This window comes from Oryctolagus cuniculus, chromosome 10 (assembly GCF_051225735.1).
Source record: "Oryctolagus cuniculus isolate XC-2025 breed Fujian yellow rabbit chromosome 10, ASM5122573v1, whole genome shotgun sequence".
In the NCBI taxonomy this organism is placed as follows: domain Eukaryota; kingdom Metazoa; phylum Chordata; class Mammalia; order Lagomorpha; family Leporidae; genus Oryctolagus; species Oryctolagus cuniculus.
In genome coordinates, this window is record NC_142876.1 from 74,868,382 (window position 1) to 74,887,965 (window position 19,584).

Consider the following 19,584-nt stretch of genomic DNA (forward strand, 5'->3'; position numbering starts at 1 on the left):
TGGGGAGCAACTCGGACTAGACTGTTACTCGAATTAAGACTTATTCTATGCATCTGCTCTCCCACAATATGGCGCTGGGAGAGGAGGAAACAGCTTCTACACAGCTGCCTCCAGTTCAACCAATAAACAGCAGGACCTGCTCCTGATTGGAGGAGAGCAGCGTACTCGGCGTGTGGGTAGCAGAGTTGGGATTGGTGGAAGAGGACTATAAAGGAGGAGAGAGACAACATGCACCAGGAACATCTATCTGAAGGAACACCTGAGCAGCCCCCGAGAGAGCCGGCCGGTGGTGTGCCACTCCCCCGCGGAAGTGGGGAAAGTGGCAGGGGGAACCGCCCTTCCACGGAGGTGGAAGGGATGGTAGCCAACCCGGGAAGAACCAGCAGCAAACCCGGGAAAGGCCGAGCAGACAAAAGAACAGCGCAGAGTCCTGTGTCGTTCCTCCATGAAGAGGGGGAGCGACATAATGGTGCCGTGACTCGGATATGAAGCCTAGGCAGGGTTTAGTGTCGTTCCTCCATGAAGACGGGGAGCGACAATAACTAGTACTGAAACAGTATTTAACACTTTGTGTTTCTGTGTGGGTGCAAACTGATGAAATCTTTACTTAATATATACTAAATCGATCTTCTGTATATAAAGATAATTGAAAATGAATCTTGATGTGAATGGAATGGGAGAGGGAGCGGGAGATGGGAGGGAAATTATGGAGGGGAAGCCATTGTAATCCATTAATTGTACATTGGAAATTTATATTTACTAAATAAAAAATAAATTAAAAAAAAAGAATGACATGTTCATAATACTAAAGGAAAATATCGGCAGCCAAGAATACCACACCTAGCAAAACTATCCTTCAGATAGGAGGGAGAAGTAAAAAAATTCTCAAACAAAAGTTGAGACAGTATATCAATTTGTTATAATTTATCTTGAAAGAACTGTCTTACAAGAAATGCTACAGAGAGTTCCTCAAACTGATAGAAAGAGATGCAACTGAGTAAGAAGAAAATATTATAAGGTAGAAAACACACTAGTGAGAATAAATATACAAGGAAATTAAAAATGCTCTAATATTCTAAATGTGGCATGTAAACAATTCATTGGTGCAAAAATACAAATATAACAACTACATTAGAATCTTAAAAACAGGCAAAAGAGAGGCTGGCGCCGTGGCTCAACAGGCTAATCCTCTGCCTTGTGGTGCCAGCACACCGGGTTCTAGTCCTGGTCAGGGTGCTGGATTCTGTCCCGGTTGCCCCTCTTCCAGGCCAGCTCTCTGCTGTGGCCTGGGAGTGCAGTGGAGGATGGCCCAAGTCCTTGGGCCCTGCACCTGCATGGGAGATCAGGATAAGCACCTGGCTCCTGCCTTTGGATCAGCACAGTGTGCCGGCTGCAGGCCGCGGCGGCCATTGGAGGGTGAACCAACGGCAAAAGGGAAGACCTTTCTCTCTCTCTCTCACTGTCCACTCTGCCTGTCTCACTGTCCACTCTGCCTGTCAAAAAAATAAATAAATAAAAACAGGAAAAAGAGGAGATAAAATAAAATATCAAAAATTCAAAATGTTGGGAGAAATAGAATGTAAGTATAGAGTTCTTTACTGGTATTTTTAAAAGATTTATTTATTTGAGAGATACTGTTGCAGATGGGGGGGAAGAGAGAGAGAGAGACAGAGAGGGAGAGAGGGAGAGAGAGAGAGAGAGAACTTCTGTCCAAATGGCTGTAGGGCTGGAGCTGAGGTGATCCAAAGCCAGGAGCCAGGAGGGTCTCCCACACCAGCACAGGGGCCCAAGCAGTTGTGCCACTTCCCACTGCTTTCCCAGTTCATAAGCAGAGAGCTGGATTGTAAGAGGAGCAGCTGGGACACAAACCCGTGCCCATATGGGATGCCTGCGCCCTAGATGGAGCCTTAGCCTACTATACCAAAGTGCTGGCACCTATTAGTATTTCTTATATCTTTATAATAAGTATTCAGTTGTTATTATTCCAAAATATCTTACAGTAATTAGAAGAATTTTTTGGAAGACTCTTAGTTAACAAAAGAAAAATATAATAGACTTACCAAGATACTAAGCAAGAAATCAAATGACACTACTAGGAAAAAATCACTTAACAATAAATAAGGATTAGAAAAAAAATGAAAGAAAGGAAGGAAGGAAGGAAGGAAGAAAAAAAGGAAGGAAGGAAGGAAAAAATGGAAGGAAGGAAAGAAGTAAGGAAGAAAGAAAGGAAAGAAGAGAGAAAAAGAAACAAGTAACAAAAATATTAAAAAACAAGTATCAAAATGGTAATAGTAAGATTTTACCTATCAATAATTGCCTTATATTTAAATGGATTAAATGCTTGAATTAGAAGACATAGTGTGACAAAATGAATTTTAAAAAGGAAGACCCTTTTATATACTGCTTACAAGAATCTCACCTCACTTCTAATAATGCACATAGATTGAAAATAAAACAATGCAATTGGATATTTCATGCAGGGGCATGGTGGTGCATCCAGTTAACCACCACTTGGAATACCCACGTCCCATACTGAAGTGCTGGTTTGAGTTCTAGCTATGCCATACTTTTGATCCAGCTTCTTGCTAATGGAAGATTCTCTCTCTCTCTTTCTGTAAGTCTGCTTTTCAAATTAATAAATCTTTAAAAAAAGATATTCCATGCAAATGGAACTCAAAGAGAAGCAGAAATATACATATTTCTGTTAGATACAATAGGTGTAATTCAAAATCAGTAAAAAGAGGCACTATCATTATCGTATAATCATAAAGGGTTTAATTCAGCATGAGAAAAATAACAATTTTAAATATATGTATACCGAATATTAGAGTACCAAAATACATAAAGCAAATATTAATAGAAAAAAAATAAGTGACAGATTCTTTTTTTAAAAACTTTTATTTAATGAATATAAATTTACAAAGTACAGCTTATGGATTACAATGGCTTTCCCCCCTATAACTTCCCTCCCACCTGCAACCCTCCCCTTTCCTGCTCCCTCTCCCTTTCCATTCACATCAAGATTCATTTTTGATTCTCTTTATATACAGAAGATCAGTTTAGCATATATTAAGTAAAGATTTCAACAGTTTGCACCCACATAGAAACACAAAGTGAAAAATACTGTTTGAGTACTCATTATAGCATTAAATCACAATGTACAGCAGATTAAGGACAGAGATCCTACATGAGGAGTAAGTGCACAGTGACTCCTGTTGTTGACTTAACAAATTGACACTCTTGTTTATGGCATCAGTAATCACCCTAGGCTCTTGTCATGAGTTGCCAAGGCTATGGAAGCCTTTGGAGTTCACCAACTCTGATCATATTTAGGCAAGGTCGTAGTCAGAGTGGAAGTTCTCTCCTCCCTTCATAGAAAGGTACCTCCTTCTTTGATGACCTGTTCTTTCCACTGGGATCTCAGTCATGGAGATCTTTCATTTAAGTCATTTTTTTCCCCAGAGTGTCTTGGCTTTCCATGCCTGAAATACTCTCATGGGCTTTTCAGCCGGATCCGCGTGCCTTAAGGGCTGATTCTGAGGCCAGAGTGCTGTTTAGGACATCTGCCATTCTATGAGTCTGTGTGTATCTCGCTTCCCATGTTGGCTCATTCTCTCCCTTTTTTATTCTATCAGTTAGTATTTGCAGACACTAGTCTTGTTTATGTGATCTCTTTGGCTCTTAGTCCTATCATGATCAATTGTGAGCAGAAATTGATCACTTGGACTAGTGAGATGGCATTGGTACATGCCACCTTGATGGGATTAAATTGGTATGTTTCTAACTGCCGTTTGGGGCAAGTCAGCTCGAGCATGTTCCAAATTGCACATTGCTGCTCCTCCGCACGCGGAGGAGCCGCACCGGACCGGATGCTTGTTGTTCCCTTTTTTTACAAGTCCTTTCTATAGTAAAGTAAGAATAAGTAAACAGCAAACTCCCAAAGCAAGAATGAGTAGAGAGAAATGAGAAAGAACGAAGTAACGAACTTCCCCGCGAACTCTCCAACGCACTCTCCAACCAACCCACGCCACCATGCCGTCTCTCTCCTCCTATATAGTCCTCTCCACCAATCCGTGCTCTGCTACCCACACGCCGAGCGCGCCGCTCTCCTCCAATCAGGAGCGGCTCTTGCAGCTTGTCAAGTTGGTGAGAGGCAGCTGGGTAGAAGCTGTACGCTCCTCTCCCAGCACCACATTGTGGGAGAGCAGATGCATAGAATAAGTCTTAATTCCAGTAACAGTATAGTCCGAGTTGCTCCCCACACACATCTCTTCCCTCTCTTATTCCCACTCACATTTAACAGCGATCACTTTTCAGTTAAGTTTAAACACTTAAGAATAACTGTGTATTGATTACAGTATTCAACCAAAAGTATTAAGTAGAACAAACAAAAAAAATACTAAGAGGGTACGTATTAAGTTGTTCATCACCAGTCAGGGCAAGGGCTGATCTCAAGTCTTGGAATATATCTTGCCATTCTCTCTTAACCTGTAGCGTTTCTGATGAGAAGTCCACTGTAAGCCTAATTGAAAGTAATCTGGCATTTCTCTCATGCACATTTTAGAATCTTTTCTTTATGTTTTACTGTGGAGAATTGGATTACAATGTGTCATGGTGAAGATCTTTTCTGGTCATGTCTATTAGGAGTCCTATGTGCTTCCTGTACTTGGACATTCCTTTCCTTCTCCAAATTAGTGAAGTTTTCTGTTATTATTTCACTAAAAAGTGCTTCTAATTCTTTCTTTCTGTGCTTTCAGGAACTGGTAGAACCCATATCTTCGGTCATTTGATAGTATACTGTAGATTCCCAACAGTGCTTTTTAGTTTTCTAATTTCTTCTTCTTGTTTTTTGTTTGCCTGTATAATTTCCTGAGTTTTGTTCTAAGTCAGATATTCTTTCTTCTGCTTCACCAATTCTGTTGTTAAGACTTTCCACTGCATTTTTTATTTGTTCTGTTGAATTTTTCATTTCATTTTGATTTCTCTTTAAGATCTCAGTTTCATGGGAGAAATTTCCTTTCATGTGGTGTATGATGTCAGTAGTTCATGCATTTATTTCTGATTACTTCTGTTCAATCTTTTTTAAAAAGATTATATTTATTTATTTGAGAGGTAGAGTTACAGACAGTGAGAGGAAGAGACAGAGAGAAAGGTCTTCCTTCCATTGGTTCACTCCCCAAATGGCCGCAATGGCTGGAGCTGCGCCAATCTGAAGCCAGGAGCCAGAAGATTCTTCCCAATCTCCCACTTGGGTGCAGAGGCCCAAGCACTTGGTCCATCTTCCAGTGCTTTCCCAGGACATAGCAGAGAGCTGGATTGGAAGAGGAGCAGCCAGGACTAGAACTGGTGCCCATATGGGATGCTGGTACTGAAGGCAGTGGCTTTACCTGCTACGCCACAGCACCAGCCTCATCTCTCTCATTTAAAATGTAAGCATTTAATGGTATTAATACCCCCTCAATGCTGCCTTTTTAAAAATATTTTATTTATTTATTTCAGAGGTAGAGTTAGAGACAGTGAGAAGGAGAGACACAGAGAAAGGTCTTCCATCCACTGTTTCACTTCCCAAATGGCTGCAACTGCCAGAGCTGGGCCAATCCGAAACCACAAGCCAGGAGCTTCTTCTAGGTTTCCCATGCAGGTTCCATGGCCCAAGTGCTTAGGCCATCTTCCACTGCTTTCCTAGGCCATAGCAGAGAGCTGGCTAGAAAGAGGAGCAGCTGGGTCTAGAACCAGCATCCATATGGGATGCCAACACCGCAGGAGGAGGATTAACCTACTATTCCACATCGCTGGCCCCTCAATATTGCTTTTGCTGTATCCCACAGGATTTGATATGTTGTGTTTTTATTTTAATTTATCTAATTTTTTTTGATTAGCATTTTAATTTCTTCAATGGCCCATTCAGTAGCATATTGTTTAATTTCCATGTATTTATAGGTGTTATATTATTCTTGTTGATTTCTAATTTTAGTTCTTTGAAGTCTGAGAAGATACATGGTATGATTTCAATATTTTAAAATTTACTCAGACTTTATTTGCGACCTACTATATGGTCTAGCCTGGTAAATGTTCCATGTGCTGATGAGTAGAATGTGTATTCTGTAGCTGTTGTGTGAAATGTATTGTAAATGTCTGTAAGATCCATTTGCTTGATAGTTCATTTCAACTCCAATCTATATTGATCTTCTATTTGGATGATCTGTCCTTTGATGAGAGTGAAGTGTTGCAGTCACCCACTATTATTTTGAGTCTCTCTCTCCCCTTAGGTTTATATTATTTCCTGTGTATATCTGGTGGTTTTGTGTTGGTTGTGTATACATTTCATGATTGTTAGGTCTTCTTACTGAACCTGAACGAATTTTTTTTAAAGATTTATTTGTTTATTTGAAAGAATCACAATTCTCTGGAGGGAGAGACAGACAGAGGGAGAGATCTTCCATCTGCTCGTTTATTCCCAAGATGGCCACAATGGCCAGGCTGGCCCAAGCAGAAACCAATAGCCAGGAGGTTCATCCAGTCACTTGGGCCATCCTCCACTGCTTTTCCCAGGCCACTCTCAGAGAGATGGATCAGAAGCAGAGCAGCCAGGACATGAACCAGCACCCATATTATGAGATGCTGGCATCAGGCAGCATCTTAATCTACTGCACTACGACGCCAGTCCCCTGAATTGAATCTTTCATCAAAATATAAAGTTCTTGTCCTTTGTAGTCTCTTTTTATAATTGTTGATTTAAGGTCTGTTTTATTTAATATGAGGATAGCATCTTCTGCTTCTTCTTAGTTTCCATTTGCCTGGTGTATCTTTTTCCAGCCCTTCACTTTCAGTTTATGAGTATTTTTATTTTTGAAGTGGGTTTCCTGTAGGCAGCATATAGTGGAGTGTTTTTTTTTTAATCTGTTCAGCCAACACTCCACTATATATTGCCTATAGCATTAACTTCACAAAGAATTTCTTGTAAGGCTGATCTGGTGGTGATGAATTCTGTTTTTGCTTATCTAGAAAATATAGTATTTTTCCTACTTCTAAAGCATGACTTTGCTGGATATAATATATATATAATATAATACATATAATATGTAATTCTTAGCTGGAAGTTTTTTTAATATATTATCCCACTCTTTTCTGGCATGTAGGGTTTCTGCTAAAAGTCTGGTGTTAGTCTAATTGGTTTTCCTTTATATGTAACTTGACACTTTTCTCTTACTATGTTTATAATTTGCTTCTTGTCCTTGACTTTTGACAATTTGACTAATATATGCCTTGGAGAAATTATTTTTGGTTGAGTCTGTTTGGTGTTCATTGAGCTTCCTGCATCTCGGTGTCCATGTCTCTCTCTGTTTTTTTTTTTTTTAAAGATTTATGTATTTATTTGAAAGAGTTAAGGAGAGAGGAGAGACAGAGAGAGAGAAAAAGAGAGTGAGAGGTCTCCCATCTGCTGGTTCACCCCCTAAATGGCCACAATTGCCAGAGCTGGGCAGACCCAAGCCAGGAGCCAGGAGCCAGGAGCTTCTTCTGGGTCACCCGTGTGGGTGCAGGGACCCAAGTACTTGGGACATCTTCCACTGCTTTCCCAGGCACATTAACAGGGAGTTGGATCAGAAGTGGAGTAGCCAGGACTCAACCTGGTACCTATATGGGATGCCAGCACTGTAGGCAGCAACTTTACCCACTATGTCACAGCACCGGCCGTCCACTCCCCCTACCACGTTATGTCTCTTTCAAGACTTGGGAAATTTTCAACTATTTTATTTTATTTAGTAGGTTCTCAGAGCCTTTTTTCTTCTCTTCTCCTTCAGGAATACATATAATATAAATATTTGGTCTTCTTTTGTGTCCCAAATTTCATGTAGACTTTCTTCATTCTTTTTAATTCTTTTCTCTTTATTTTTGTTCTGGTTTGGTTATTTCAAAGTCTCATTCTTGAAGTCAGAAATTCTTTCTTCTATTTGGTCCATTCTGGTGTTAAAGCACTCAATCATATTTTTTATTTTACTGATTCCGTATTTCATCTCCAATATTTCTATTTGTTTCTTCTTAATTATATCTGTTCCCATTCCTCACTGAAAATTTCCATCAGTCTGACTCCTGGAAATGTGGTTCTTTCTTCATTCAATTTGTATTCAAGGCAGCTGAAGTCAGCATAGCTACACCCTATTCAGCCATCTTGTACCTCCTCTCAGTTTTTATCTTTTAATAGGTTTAACCCATCAGTGTTCTCTCTGATGGTCATTGCGGCTGTGAAGATTATTGCAAGCTCATAGGTTTCAAATTTTGAATGCGATCATGGACCTAGTAGTGTATTTTGTAACTCTTTGATGTTTTATTAGGGATTTTGTTGGTTCTTGAATTGCTTTGGGTTGTATGTGCATTTTAATGATATTGGTTCTTCCAATCCAGGAACATGGCATGTCTTTCCTTTTCTTTGTATCTTTTTCAATTTCTTGCACCAGTGATTTAGTTTTAATTGCAGAAATCACTCATGACTTTGGATAAACTTGCTTTTGATATTTCTTCTAACCATTGCCTTTCTTGGTGTCCTTTTCAGACAACTCACTTCTGGCAAATCTCATTTCCTATTTGAATGACATATATTTTTTTCTTTTGCCTAATTACTCCTACTAGGAGTTTCAGTTCTTTGGTGAATAAAAGTCCTGAAAGTAGGCACCTTTTTTCTTGTTCTATATCTTAAAAAATCTTCAACTTTTCCCCATTTAGTATGATGCAAGCCATTAGATTATTATATATAACATTTATTATGTTAGGTGTATTTTGTTCTGTATCTACTTTGTGCAGAGTTTTTATCATGAAGAGATTTTGAGTTTTATCACATTTCACATGTCTTTTAGGCATCTTATGAGATGACCATATGTTTGTTTCTCACTCTGTTGCTAGTGGTATATCACATTCATCAATTTGCATATGTTGAACCAACCTTGCATCACTGGGATGGATCCCATTTGATCATCATGAATATTGTAATGTGCAATTGTTTTTTATTTGCTGGTATTTTGTTGAGAATTTTGCATTTATGTTCATCAAGGATATTGTCCTATCGTTTTCTTTTCTTATTGTGTCCTTGTCTGATTTTGTTATCAAGATAATGCTGGGCTTCATTGAATGAGTTAGAAGAACTCCCTTCTCTTCTATTTTTTGAAATAATTTAAGAAGAATTGGTGTTAATTCTTCTTTAAATGTTTGGTAGATTTCAGCACTGAAGCCATCTGGCCCTGGCATTTTCTTTGATGAGAGACTTTTTATAGCTGATATAATCTTTTATATTTTAGAATTTTGCCACTTTTTGAAGATGTATTTATTTATTTAAAAGGCAGAGTAATGGATAAGGATTGACACATCAGATATTGTTTCCTCAGTCATTAGAACATTAAGCTCAACTTTGGATTCCATGAGGAGAGATTGATCTGCACAATCCACCAGAAAGACAATCCCATTAATTTCTGGGAGGTAATTTTTCCAGACCCAACATGCTTGCTAATGCCCACCAATATTAAATGTTGTAAAAATCATTCCAGCAATTATCAGCTCCCCTACTGTTGTCCCAATCTGTCATCTTTGAGCATGTGAAGAGGAGTGGTATTGCCTTCATTGTCCAAACCCAAAAATACAAGTTTTCCAGGTTTATTATAGAGTCCTAGGAACTGGAGCACACTATTGAAGCCATTGTAGGTCCACTCAAAGATGAAAGACATTATTAATGCTTTCTATGGCCTGAGGGTCTCCTCCAGCAGTGGCAAGTGGCTTCAACCCTCCCTCAGAGCACACAGACTCTTCTCTCTGTTGATTCAATCCCTAAATGCATGCATTGGCTAGAGCTAGGTCACACCACAGCCAGGAGCTAGGAACCCCATCCAAGTCTACCACATGGGTGGCAGGGACCCAAGTGTTTAGACCACCATCTACTGCCTTCCCAGGTACATTGGCAGGAAACTGGATCAGAGGCCAAGTAGCCAAGACTCGAAGAACCACTCTGATATAGGATGTATGCATTACAAGTGATGGTTTAACCCACTGTGCCACACTACTTACCATCGCCTGATTCAATTGACACTCTTATTTATGATGTTGGTAATCACTTGATATGAGTGCCAAGGCTATGGAAGCTTCTTGAGGTCACAAACTCTGATTTTATTTAGACAAGGCCATAGTCACAGGAAGTTCTCTCCCCTTCAGAGAAAGGTACCTCCTTCTTTGATGGCCCCTTCTTTCCACTGGGATCTCACTCACAGAGGTCTTTCATTTAGGTCATTTTTCTTGCCACAGTGTCTTGGCTTTCCATGCCTGAGAAACTCTCATGGGCTTTTTGGCCAGATCCAAATGTCTTAAGGGCTGATTCTGAGGCCAGAGTGCTGTTTAGGACATCTGCCATTCTATGAGTCTGCCCTGTATCCCACTTCCCGTGTTGGATCGTTCTCTCCTTTTTAATTCTATCAGTTAGTATTAGCAAACACTAGTCTTGTTTATGTGATCCCTTTGACACTTAATCCTATCTTTATAATCAATTGTGAACTGAAATTGATCACTTTGACTAGTAAGATGGCATTGGTATATGCCACCTTGATGGGATTGAATTGGAATCCTCTGGCATGTTTCTAGGCCTACCATTAGGGGTAAGTCCTAGTGAGCATGTGCCAAACTGTACATCTCCTCCCTGTCTTATTCCCACTCTTATATTTAACAGGAATCACTTTTAAGTTAAATTTAAATGCCTAAGAATAATTCCGTGTTAACTAAAGAGTTCAACCAATGGTATCAAGTAGAACAAAAAAATAAAAATACTAAATGGAATAAAATAGTTTTTCCTCGACAGTCAGGACAAGGGATGATCAAGTCATTGTTTCTCATAGTGTCCATTTCACTTCTACAGGTTTCCTTTTAGGTGCTCAGGTAGTTGTCATAAATCAGGGAGAACATATGATATTTGTCCCTTTGGGACTGGCTTATTTCACTCAGCATGATGTTTTCCAGATTCCCCCATTTTGTTGCAAAAGACCGGATTTCATTCATTTCACTTTCATGTTTCTTTTGGCATACATAAACTTCTCAGTTTGATGTAATCCCATTTGTTAATTTTGGCTTTGATTGCCTGTGCCTCTGGGTCTTTTCCAAAAGCTCTTTGCCTGGGAAAATGTTTTGCAGGGTTTCCCCAATGTTCTCTAATAATTTGATGGTATCAGGTCATAGATTTAGATCTTTAATCCATTTTGAGTGGACTTTTGTGTAAGATGTAAGTTAGGGGTCTTGCTTCAAGCTTCCACATGTGCAAATCAAGTTTTCCCATCACCATTTGTTGAAGAGACTGTCCTTGCTTCAGATTGGTTTTAGCTCCTTGGTCAGATATAAGCTGGTTGTAGATGCTTGGATTGATTTCTGGTGTTTCAATTCTGTTCCATTGATCTATCCATCTGTTTTTGTACCAGTACTATATGGTTTTGATTATAACTGCCTTGTAGTAATTCTTGAAATCTGGTATAGTGATGTCTCTGGCTTTGTTTTTGTTGTATATGATTGCTTTAGCTATTCGGGATCTGCTGTGTTTCCATATGAATTTCAGCATCATTTTTTCTGTATCTGAGAAGATTGTCTTTGTCATTTTGAATGGTATCACATTGAATCTGTAAACTGCTTTTGGAAGAATTGACAATTTGATTATAATAATTCTTCCAATCCACAAACATGGAAGATTTTCCCATGTTTTTTTTTCTTTTTCTTTAATGTTTTGTAATTCTCATGGTAGAGATCTCTGACATCTTAGTGAAATTTATTCCAGTGTATTTGATTTTTTTGTAGCTATTTTGAATGAGTGATCATAGAATTCTTTCTCATCTGTGGCACTGTGTATACAAAAGCTGTTGATTTATGTGTATTGATTTTATATCCCGCTCCTTTACCAAACCCTTCTATGAGTTCCAACAGTCTCTTCATGGAGTCTTTTGGATCCCCTATATATGGAATCATGTCATCTGCAAATAGGGATAGTCTGACTTCCTCTTTCCAATTTGTGTGCTTTTGATTTATTTTTCTTGCCTAATGGCTCTGGATAAAATTTCTGGGACTATACTGAATAGCAATGTTGAGAGTGGGCATCCTTCGGTGCTATGGTGCAGTGGGTAAAGCTACTGCCTATAGTGCTGATATCCAAAATTGGCACTGATTCAAGTCCCAGCTGCTCCACTTTTGATTCAGCTCCCTGTTAAGGCCTGGGAAAGCAGTAGAGGATGGCCAAAATCCTTGGGCCTATGCACCCATGTGGGAGACCTGGAAGAAGCTCCTGACTCCTGCCTTCAGATCAGCGCAGCTCCAATGTTGTGGCCATCTGGGGAGTGAACCAGAGGATGGAAGCCTCCCCCCACCCTGCCACCTCTGTCTCTCTGTAACTCTGCCTTTCAAATAAATAAATAAATCATAAAAAAAGAATAGATTTCCTTGGATGGTTCCAGATCTCAGTGGGAATACTTCCAACATTTCCCCATTCAGTAGGACACTGGCTCTGGGTTTGTCATAAATTGCCTGATTTTTTTGAGGAATGGTCCTTCTATACTCAATTTGCTTAGACTTTTCATCATGACAGCGTATTGTATTTTATCAAACGCTTTCTCTGCATCTGTTCAGATAATCATATGGTTTTGTTCTTCAGTTTGTTAATGTTATGGTATCACATTGATTGATCTGCGAATGGTGAACAAACGCTGCATATCAAGGGTAATTTCCGCTTGGTCTGGTGAATTATCTTCCCGATGTGTTGTTGGATTTGATTGGCTAGAGTTTTGTTGAGGATTTTTGTGTCTATGTTCATCAGGGAAATTGGTGTATAGCTCTCTTTCTCTCTTGTGGTTTCTCTATTCTGGTTTAGGAATTAAGGTGATGCTGGCTTCATAGAAAGAATTTGGGAGGATTCCCTCCATTTCAATTGTTTTGAATAACTTGCAAAGAATTAATTCTTTTTAAAATATCTGGTAGAATTTAGAAGTGAAGCCATCTAGTCCTGTGCCTTTCTTTTGGGAGGGTCTTTATCTGAATCAATTTCTTACTTGGTAATGGGTCTTTTAAAGTTTTCTGTCTTCATGGCTCAATTTAGGTAGGTTGTATGTGTCCAGGAATCAATCCATTTCTTGTAGGTTTCCCAGTTTGTTAGCATACAGTTCTTTGTAGTAATTTCTGAAAATTCTTTGTATGTCTGTGGCATTTGTTGTTACATTTCCTTTTTCATCTCTAATTTAATTGATTTAAGTCTTCTCTCTCATTTTTTTTTTGGTTGGTTGATGCATTGGTATGTCAATTTTGTTTATTGTTTCAAAAAACCAGCTCTTCATTTTGCTGATCTGTATTATTTGATTCAATATTGTTGATTTTTTTCTATTTTTTTTTGACAGAGTGGACAGTGAGGGAGAGATAGAGAGAAAGGTCTTCCTTTTGCTGTTGGTTCACCCTCCAATGGCCACCGCGGCCGGCGCACTGCGCCGATCCGAAGCCAGGAGCCAGGTGCTTCTCCTGGTCTCCCATGGGGTGCAGGGCCCAAGCACTTGGGCCATCCTCCACTGCACTCCCTGGCCACAGCAGAGGGCTGGCCTGGAAGAGGGGCAACTGGGACAGAATCTGGCACCCCGACCGGGACTAGAACCCGGTGTGCCGGCACCGTTAGGCGGAGGATTAACCTGTTGAGCTGAGGCGCCGGCCGATTTTTTTCTATTTTTTAAAAGACTTATTTATTTGAAAGTTGGAGTTACACAGAAAAAGGAGAGGCAGAGAGAGAAAGACGAGATCTTCCATTCGCTGGTTCACTCCCCAATTGGTCACAACGGCCAGAACTGCCCTGATCTGAAGCCAGGAGCCAGGAGCTTCTTCTGGGTCTCCCACCTGGGTTTAGGGGCCCAAGGACTTGAGTCATCTTGTACTGCTTTCCCTGGCCACGGCAGAGAGCTGGATAGGAAGAGGAGCAGCTGAGACTTGAACCAGTGCCCAAATGGGATGCTGGCACTGCAAGCTGCGGCTTTAACCTGCTGCACCACAGTGCCAGCCCAATTTTAATTATTTCTTTTCTCCTACTATTTTTGGGATGGTTTGCTGCTGTTTTGTTAGATCATTGAAATGCACTGATAGTTCATTTATTTGATGCCTTTCCAATTTCTTGATGTAGGCACCAATTTGTGTAAACTTTACTCTTAACCCTGCTTTTGCTATATTGCATACATTTTGATATGTTATATTGTCATCTTCATTTGTTTCCAGAATTTTTTTTGAATTCTCTTTTGATTTTTCCAATGACTCACTGTTCATTCAGGAGCTTGTTGTTTAGCCTATATGTTTGCATATGTTCTATTGATTCCTGAGTTGCTGATTTCCAGCTTCATTGCATTGTGGTCTGAGGAGATGCATGGTATGATTTTGATCTTTTTGAATTTCCTGAGACTTGCTTTATGGCATAGCATGTGGTCAATCATAGAAAAAGTTCCATGCACTGCTGAGAAGGATGTATATTTTGCAACTGTTAGATGAAAGTTCTGTAGGTGACTGTTAGGTCCATTTGGTCTATAGTGTTGATTAACTCTGCTGTTTCCTTGCTGATTTTCTATCTGGTTGATCTGTCCACTGCTGAAAGTGGAATCTTGAAATCCCCCATTACTATTGTATTTGAGTGTATGTCTCCCTTTATATACCTTAACATTTCTTTTAAATAGTCAGGTGCTCTGTAATTAGGTGTATATATGTTTATAGTAGTTACATCTTCCTGTTGGATTGATCCCTTAATCGTTACATAGTGCCATTCTTTGTCTCTTTTAACAGTTTTTGTGTTAAAGTCTATTTTGTCTGATATTAGAATGGCTACATCAGCTCTTTTTTCATTTCATTTAGCATGGAATAACTTCTTCCGCCCTTTCACTTTCAGTCTGTATGCATCATTGCTGGTGAGATGTGTTTCTTGTAGTCAGTAAATAGGTGGGTTTTGTTTTTGAATCTATTCAGCAGTTTGTCTTTTAACTGGAGAGTTGAGGCCATTTACTTTCTTTTCTTTTATTTTTTTATTTTTTATTTTTTATTTTTTGACAGGCAGAGTGGACAGTGAGAGAGAGACAGACAGAAAGGTCTTTCTTTGCCGTTGGTTCACCCTCCAATGGCCGCCACGGCCGGCGCGCTGTGGCCGGCGCACCACGCTGATCCGATGGCAGGAGCCAGGAGCCAGGAGCCAGGTGCTTTTCCTGGTTTCCCATGGGGTGCAGGGCCCAAGCACCTGGGCCATCCTCCACTGCACTCCCTGGCCACAGCAGAGGGCTGGCCTGGAAGAGGGGCAACCGGGACAGAATCCGGCGCCCCAACCGGGACTAGAACCCAGTGTGCCGGCACCGCTAGGCGGAGGATTAGCCTAGTGAGCCACAGCACTGGAGGCCATTTACTTTCAAGGTGACTATTGACATAATGACTTTGCCCTGCCATTTTTCCATTATTAAACACTATTTTTTTTACTTTGGATTTCCAATATACTTTTTTTTTTTTTTTGACAGGCAGAGTGGACAGTTAGAGAGAGAGACAGAGAGGAAGGTCTTCCTTTTTCCATTTTCTCCCATGCGGGTGCAGAGCCCATCCTCCACTGCACTCCCGGGCCAGAGCAGAGAGCTGGACAGGAAGAGGAACAACCGGGCAGAATCTGGCACCCCAACCAGGACTAAAACCTGGTGTGCTGGTGCCGCAGGTGGAGGATTAGCTTATTGAGCTGTGGCGCCGGCCCCAATATACTTTTACTGGGAGATTTTCTTCTTTTATCTTCTCCTTCTCCCTTCTCCCTCCTCCTCCTCCTTTTTCTTTTTCTTTTTTACTTATTTGACAGGTAGAGTTAGTGAAAGAGAAACAGAGAGAAAGGTCTTCCTTCCATTGGTTCACCCCCCAAATGGCCACTATGGCCGGTGCTGTGCTGATCCAAAGCCAGGAGCCAGGTGCTTCCTCCTGGTCTCCCACGCAGGTGCAGGCACCCAATCACCTTGGCCATCCTCCACTACCCTCCCAGGCCACAGCAGAGAGCTGGACCAGAAGAGGAGCAGCTGGGACTAGAACCTGGCGCCCATATGGGATGCCGGCACCGCAGGCGGAGGATTAGCCAAGTGAGCCACAGCGCTGGCCGCTTTATCTTCTTTTGTAGTGATGACCATGTTTCTGTGTTTCTGTTTGCACCATATCCTTTAACCAAAAAGGCAGTAAAGAAGAAACAGAAGAGGGCTGGTGCTATGGGGTAGCAGGTAAAGCCACTGCCTGCAGTGCTGGCATCCCATATGGGTTCTGGTTCAAGTCTTGGCTGCTCCATTTCTGATCCAACTCTCTGTTATGACCTGGAAAAGCAGTGGAGGATGGCCCAAGTCCTTGGGCTTCTGCACCCATGTGGGAGACCTGGAAGAAGCTCCTTGCTCCTGGCTTTGAATTGGCACAGCTCTGGCCATTGTGGCCAATTGGGGAGTGAACTAGTGGATAGAAGACCTCTCTCTCTCTGCTTCTCCTCTCTCTCTGTGTAACTCCGAGTTTCATATAAATAAACAAATATTAAAACAAAACAAAACAAGTTGGTTCAAAAAAAGATCTCAATTTTGTGGGAGAAATTTTCTTTCATGTCATGTATGGATTTCACTAGTTCATGCATTTGCTTCTGATTACTTCTAAGTAATCATATGATCAATTTTTTGAATCCATTTCTGGCATTTCTTCAATCTCATTATCTTTACAATCTAGTATTGAAGTGTTGTGTTCTTTTGGGGGGCATCATGTTATCTTCCTTATTCTTGCTTCTTTAATTGTTGCATTTGTTATTCAGCATTTGTGAGGATATTCATTGGCTTCTTTATTTCTTCACTGTGGTGGCTTTATCTTTGGACTATGTGTGGATTAGTGGAGTAACTGCTTCAGGGATTACCTAGAAAAATATGGTGAGTGTGGCCAAGGAGCTCTTTTCAGTCCTCAAGGGTAAAGGGCGTATTTGAAGTGACCCACCCAAGTTTGGCATAATAATTTTTTTTTTTTAATCAGAGGGGAGGTTTGCTCTTGTCTGTTGGTGCAGACTTAGCTGAACTCCTCTCCTCTTAAGGAGACCAGTGCCTGGTGCTAGCCCACAGTGGGTATATTATTCATCCACTCTGCCAAAAGAATCACACAAAGGTTCTGGGCAGTCCTTGCTGTCAGCTCAGATTCTGCAGCGATGTCCCTCACCAGGTAACCAGGGAGCCCTGAGTGTGTAAAGCCACCCATAGTGACTGCTCAAAAGTCCCAGCCACACCCTGAATCCTCCACGCAGCCTCAATATTTTCACAGTCCCAGCACACACGCCTCCCAGTCATGAGCACCCAGCCCCCTGTTAGTTCTCCCTGCCAGACTCAGGAGTTTCTGCTTGGTTGGTTTCTGGGCATGGACACAAGCTGGCACAGCTCTTAAATGTATCCAAAATGACACCTGCTCTGTATCAGCTTGTTATAGGATGCCGTTGGAGGGTGATTGGGGAGAGGGATGTGCTCCTACCCCCTTTTTTTCTTCTCTGTCAGGTACACTATCCCCAAAGGGCTTCAAGCTGGGTTCCCTCTAGGCTCTTCCTGCAGCTTTTTCCTGACAGTGGCATTCAATGCTGCAGTCTGATCTCACCTAACTCTCCAATGCTGGTGCGGAGGCTCTCAGTTGCTAGGGCCCTGTGTTGTGGGTGTTCATGCCTTCCACAGAGCTCCACTGTGTCCCTATAATTTGGGTAGAGTTCCCTCTGCTGTTTTCTCCCTAACTCTTCCCTGAGACTGCACTCTTTCCACTTTTTAAAAACTATCTTCTCCTAGACTACAGCAGTAATCTCCTTCTCTGCTCCACCATGTTAATCCAAACCTAAAGGAGTTCTTAACCTGTGTAATGTCAGAGTATAAAATTAAAAATAAAACCAGATAATATAAAGAATAAAGAGGGAATTGTGAGAAATGACCGAGTATTTTCATAAAAGATTTTTCTTAGCCTTAGTGCAACCATGATACTAAGGCCTCAGTAGTACATAGGATAGAGTTGGAAAAAAAAAAAAAAAAACAAAACCAAAGTAGGTCAATTGTTGACCATGCACTATCTGTTATCTTTGTAACACAATGTGCTTTCACATCTTGGCTCCTAGAATTTTGTTAGCTTTGCTGATGCCAAAATGTAACTCCCCTTCCCCCGTCTCAGCTCTGCCTAGCAACACACACCAAATACCCCTCCCTTATCCACCTTAGGTGCTATTTAAGAGTTGAGATTGTACCTCCTGAGTTTCTCAACCAATGAGAAACTAGGGAAAGGGACCTCTGCATGGTAGGGATAAAAGAAGCTGAATTTTTGAGGGCACTGACTGCTTCCACCTCCTGGTCACAACTCTTGAGACTGGGTATCAACAAATGCCTCACTTTCTGCTTCCTTTATGCTTCTGAGTGCATCCTTTGGTGGGTAGTTGGTCTCGGGTGGGCTTATTTTCCACAAATATACCACTTTCAATAGTGAAGAAAACTAAGCAAAAGATTTACAAGGATATGGATTTGAACAACCTTATAAAACAATTTGACTTACACACACACACACACACACACACACAGACACATACCATCCAAACATGTTCTGTTAAACTGTACCTGTAACACTGTGCAGAAAAGACCATTTACTAGGTCATAAAATAGCTTAAATAAATCTAAAAGGATTAAAATAATACAAAGTATATTCTCTGAATACATGGGTTATACCTAAAACCAGTAACAGGAAGATATTTAGAAAGTTTATGGGCTGGTGCTGTGGTGTAGCAGGTAAAGCTGCCACATGCAGCACAGGCATCTGATACGGGCACTGGTGCACATTCTGGCTGCTCCCAATCCAGCTCTCTGCTATGGCATGAGAAAGCAGAAGGAGATGGTCCAAGTCCTTGGGCTCCTGCTCCCAAGTGGGAGATCTGGCTCCTGGCTTTGAATTAGCCCAGCCTCGGCCATTGCAGCCATTTGTGGAGTGAACTATTGGTTGGAAGACCTCTCTCTCTCTCTGGCTCTGGCTATCTGTGACTCTGCCTTTCAAATAAATAAATAAATCTTTTTTAAAAATTCACAAATATGTGAAAAATAAGTGGCATATTCCCAAATAGTTAGGAAGTCATAGAAGAAATAAGTGAGAAATTGAGATAAAGAGTTGAGAAGACTAATTAAAATACAATATAGAAAAACTCAAGGGAAATGGAGGACACAGTGGAACTTAAAGCTGGAAATTCTATATAATTTAAAAATAAAAAAAAAACTAATAACAGTAAGCTTAAAATTTTTAAGAAACTACAAAATGGCAAAACCAAACCCAAAACACACATTAAGACATAAAGATTGGAATGGAGAAAAAGAAATTTCAGTGCAGTGACCCATGCCCAGTAGTAACAGACCTAAGGGTGAGATAACCCTGGGTCGTGATGAGTATTTTTGTAGCCTATAATTCTTTTATTTATTTATTTATTCAATTTTTATTTAAGGTATACAAATTTCATGCATTTCATATATACAGATTTAGGAATACAGTGAACTTCCCACAATACCCTCCATCCTGCCCATGCTCCAACCC